Here is a 5,396-nt window from a genome sequence, read left to right as displayed (position 1 = left end):
TTAGGGACGGCTAGCGCAGATAGCCATCGTGTAGCTTTGCGCGAAATTTAAAACAAACAAACAAATCGTCAATCTGACAAGCATAGTATCTGTAAAAATAAACATAATAATTATTATTATAAATTTCAATTTGCTATGTGTGTATTCACGACATTTGACAAGGTTTTCGTACACAAAAACTCAGATTTATTTATTTGTCTCTGAGTTTCCAAAGCTTTTACTGAGCCAGCCTGAGTGAAAGGTGATTTTCATGTTATAGATAAAAAAAATACTTCCTTTCATCTTAAAGTTTCATATTTTATTTGCTTAATTTATAGATCCTCCTAAATGAATATGAAAAGATTTTCCCCGTAAAACTTTATATTTTATCTCTTATTTCTTTTTTCCTAAAACTAACTGTAGCAAAATCACCAATGTACAGTGAGTGAAATGAAAAGTTGAAATAAAATGGATAATAATTTCAAATGGTAATCTTTTAACATCTCTTACGTGAAAAGCAATAAATCACAGTGCGAACTCTTTACCTGCTTCCTGTAGAGCTAACTTAAATAACTTGTAATTTTGAAGTTAGTGAAGTTTTAGATGTTTTATTTTATGTTAGTTATTTTTATTACAAATATATAACAATAAATGAAATATATTCATTAAAACAATGATCAGTAGCGCTTACTACCTACTCTAGCTGGTTTGCACTGAGTAAAAACTGAAAACATTCTTCCATAAGCCTCATCTAATTAAATTTCACAAATCTGAATGTCCAAAGAAGAATTCTTCTATCTTTCAAATATGCATTTTAGAGCACAAAGAACATATCAGTCATTATAATAGAATGCTCCAAAACTACTATAATTTTTCCCGCTTTCTAAATAAGCAATAAATAGGTTACGAAATTCTTTAAGCATTCAGAGTAGCAAAACATGATCACCACAAACCAGGAAAATCGGCTCACTAACCACTCGTGGAGTGAAAACAAAAGGACGACTTGTAAAATTTGTGTAGAAGAGAATTTGCTCTTTCTGTTCGTTATAAACATGTCCAGCAGTGTAAAGTTGAGTATCAACCAATCTATAAAGTACGAGAGGGGGGAGGAATATAGAATGTTAATTATAAACGACATATTCATGCCACGTTTATTGACATACATTGATAATCAAGTTTTTAAATTCAATTTCGAATGTAACAGTGTAAAAGACTGTGACAAGTCTGGATGCAAAGGGTGAAAAGCCACATAAGTAGTAAATGCTATTGACTGGTTACCATTCTTCTGGTCAGTAGTTCTAGAAATAGAATATATGTTGTGCTTTAACCTGAGAGACCTCTAACTTAATCAATTAGTATTACCAATGGTTTTACTTACACCATCAGAGAAAATTCGGAAATGAAAGGATGCCAATGCATAAACATTACTTTTATCTCTACCATAATGGCGCATTCATTGCTAAACAAGTAATTTTGTGTATATTATTATTTTTAGCATAAGTCATTTACACATTTGGCAGATTGTCAGGCTTGGTAAGTAAATCTAAGAAATAAAAGCCTCATTATGGTAGGGCATCCATTACTGCAAGGACACCATATTCTGAATAAACATTGGGTTTACTATCGTGTTTTCTGCGTAATTATAAATACTGTCTTGTCTTGGGTATGTTAAACTTTAATTCTCATTACGAACTTCATTCAACTGTATTAAATGGATAGTTCTTGAACTCTAGAACTGAAAAATAAAATAAATAACGACAGTTCTGACAGCTAAGGGATCTCATTATAAGTTAAATGGATTTAACTTATAATCATTAAATGGATTTAGAGGTATAAACGAGGATGAGTTCAATTATGATAAAACGATAATTCTAGAACTTAAAAATAAAATAAGTCACAACAGTTCTGGCAGCTAAGGGATCTCATTATAAGTTCACTATAGACTAAATCCAGGGAGTGTTTCTGATACTAAAGTCTTACTTCACTGCATGCTCAATGTAAGATATGATCAAACATTGAATAGGATAAACAGACTATTACATTAACATAATATAAGCATGTAGTCAAACTATTTCATTAACACTTCGTACAGAATAGACTATTACTTTACTACTGTAAAATATATATACAGACTATTATCCTAAAATACATAAGATATGGTTATACTATTGTATTATCAAGATATGGTTATACTATTGTATTATCAATGAATAGGATATTGTCAGATATCTACAACAATAATAATATACATGTTATGGCTAGATCTCTATTTTAATAATATATATAAGGTATGGTAAGACAACAGCAATCACCACCTATGGTCATGCTCTATCTGACGACCGAATATCTTGACCATAGCCCTGCATTGTAGTTTCCATTACAAAAGGCTCTGTTCTAAGGCCGTCATGTCCAAGTTCCACCCCTCCTCCCTGTAGACTTTCCATAGTATGTCTAGTGTAGGAGTACGATAGTTTGCAAGTTGTCAGAAGCTTGAATGCTTCGGCTTGTCTTATTCAAAATTATGTTTCTCAGTCAGATGATGAGTGCCCAATCACCTCTTTCGCTATCTGTGGTGTAGGAACCATCTGAGGCTATGGGTATTGTGGCAGTGAACGTCTGTGTTGTTGGCTTCATTACTTTGCATCAATCATGAACTAACTACAAAGCCACTAAACATCAAGCATCCCTGTGGGTAAATGTATTAATTCACATAATATAGGGTATGGTGAACTTACACCTGTGAAACCTCGCCACGTAAAGCATACACGTATGTACTCTAAACGCTGCTTGATTTAATGACCAAGAGTAATTTGTTTGGTAAGTAAAGGCAGATAATTTACAGACTTCATGGGCTATACCATACATGTTGACTAAAGAAACACTTCAAGAGAATTGTATATTTAGAAATAACCAAATGTACACATAAGAATGAAAGTCACAGACATACAACTCCTGAGTTGACCTTGTACAATGATTGAAGTTTCGACCCAGTTATCTTTATAATTAATAATTGATTTAAATTAACTATCAAAGCACCAACTCCGTTTCAGAATGGTGTAATTTAACTTGAACAGTATATGTACATCACGTGATCTAGGCAGTCAGAATCCTACTAGATTCTATATAGGGCTGGGAATTGGTGCCCAGTTGTAGTTTAACCTGCCTTTGCCTGTTTGTATGTACTGAGTGATTTGTAAATAAAAGTATGCTTGTTCTTGTACCCATTGAGTTTACACTACTTTTAGAAATAATAGACTGCACAAGAGCAAAGAGGAGCAGGAACAAACAAAAACACCACGAATAAATGAAAAAAAGGCGAACAAATTGGGAAAACTTCAGCGCAAGTATTACATTAGCACTAAATGCTTACAAGCAGGGCTGATCGGCGTAAGATCCTGTGCCGGAAAAGCCTCTCGACGGTGGAAGGATACTTGTAAACCCTACTGGCTAGTGTGTACCCACTTCAAGAATGATAGCCCCATTCTAAGACGATACTGGCCGCCATCACTCGTCTATCTTGTTATGGCGACCAGGGCTAGGAACATGGTTTTAAAAGCACCCAGACAGGTGGTGCGAGAACATTATAACAAATGTATTCCCACCATTATTGAGTATAATTTGTAAACACGATCTTGCTGTTACATTACTCTTTTTTTTGTAAACACGATCTTGCTGTTACATTACTCTTCTTTTTGTAAACACGATCTTGCTGTTACATTACTCTTTTTTTGTAAACACGATCTTGCTGTTACATTACTCTTCTTTTTGTAAACACGATCTTGCTGTTACATTACTCTTTTTTTTTGTAAACACGATCTTGCTGTTACATTACTCTTCTTTTTGTAAACACGATCTTGCTGTTACATTACTCTTCTTTTTCTTATATTGTTGGTTCTGAAATTTATTACATTAAACCAGCATAACCTAAGAACAGTTGAAATAATATTATACGTAAAAAATTTAACAAGGGGAGAATCATGGAGTGCTTTGGGCTCGTTATTATTATTATCATATATTTTTCTGAATGCTGTGTTGTTTAACAGGGCACGTGATAAATTTTGTTTGGTTGTTTTGAATTGTGCGCAAAGCAATGTGCGCTAGCCATTCCACATTTAGTATGGAGGGAAGGTAGCTAGTCATTACTACCCACCGCCAACTCTTGGGCTACTCTTTTACCAACGAATAGTGGGATTATCCGTCACATTATAACGCTAAAAGGACAGTCATGTTTGATGGAAGGGGGATTCGAACCCGGAGATTGCGAGTCGAGGTCCCTAACCATCTGGCCAGGTTGGATAATACATGTTTTGTGAATGTATAATCTTTACTACACACTATGAAAATAAATATATGTTACTATATATTACAAACCAATAGTGTTGTTTTGAAAATCATAATTTTTGGAATACAATGCTGTATTGGCAAATTAATTGACATTTATCTAAAATTTTTATATGATAATCATAGAACTGATAATAGTCTATCATCATAGATAGATAACTGTCAGTAATATTTATAACTTTAATAGAAATCATGGAAGTAGTCATACATGTCATATTATGAGCTGTTAACATTGTACATTTAATGTTATAATTTGTTCCTAAATGATAGATATTACATGATCATCTTGTTTTCGTAATTATTAGATTTGTTTGCTTTATAACTCACTAGATGGCTCGAACGTGTTTTATTAGCAAATGCAACAGATCCAAATCAATAACTGAAAATGTCTGTTTAAGGAAACTTCATATTTGTCAAACTGACTTACAAAGAATGTACAAGTTTTCTTAAAGTTTCTGTATCTTTGAATGTATTATCTATAAAGAAACTTACTATTTCATTGCTACATTTTCTTTCAGGTAACAAAACATATATGTCGTGAACGATGATAACAAATGAAGTCATTATAAAACAAAGAAGTGATAAAAATCATGCGTCTTAGTGCACTTGAAATATCAGTATCAATGAATACAGAGCTGATTTGTTCTCTGTATATATGTTTATGTTGTCATTGTGTCTCAGCATACTACTCGGTTAATTTATACTACAATAAAATCTTCTAAAAATTTATGGTGGACGCCAATTGTCTGTTGGTATCTAAGGTTATAATAGGCCATACTATACAAAAGAAATGTATGAACTTTCCAGTTTTAGGTGAGAAGGTGAACTGAATACGTTTTCTTTCCTGTTACAGCTTTTAATTTACCTTTTTACGCATTTTAACAAGCTAAACGCCCATGGTTTGTTATGTAACTTGTACAAAATTCAAACATTTATATACACATATATATATATTTGTTTTGTTTTTGTATTTTTGTTTTGTTGTCTTTTTTTTGAGTAGAGACAGTGCGAGAGATCAAAATCCTATAAATATTTAGGATGACATTTTACTACTAGTATTTCTTAAGTGTCCTATA

This window comes from Limulus polyphemus, unplaced genomic scaffold (assembly GCF_000517525.1).
Source record: "Limulus polyphemus unplaced genomic scaffold, Limulus_polyphemus-2.1.2 Scaffold1054, whole genome shotgun sequence".
Classification (NCBI taxonomy): domain Eukaryota; kingdom Metazoa; phylum Arthropoda; class Merostomata; order Xiphosura; family Limulidae; genus Limulus; species Limulus polyphemus.
Note: the sequence above shows the minus strand (reverse complement) of the source record.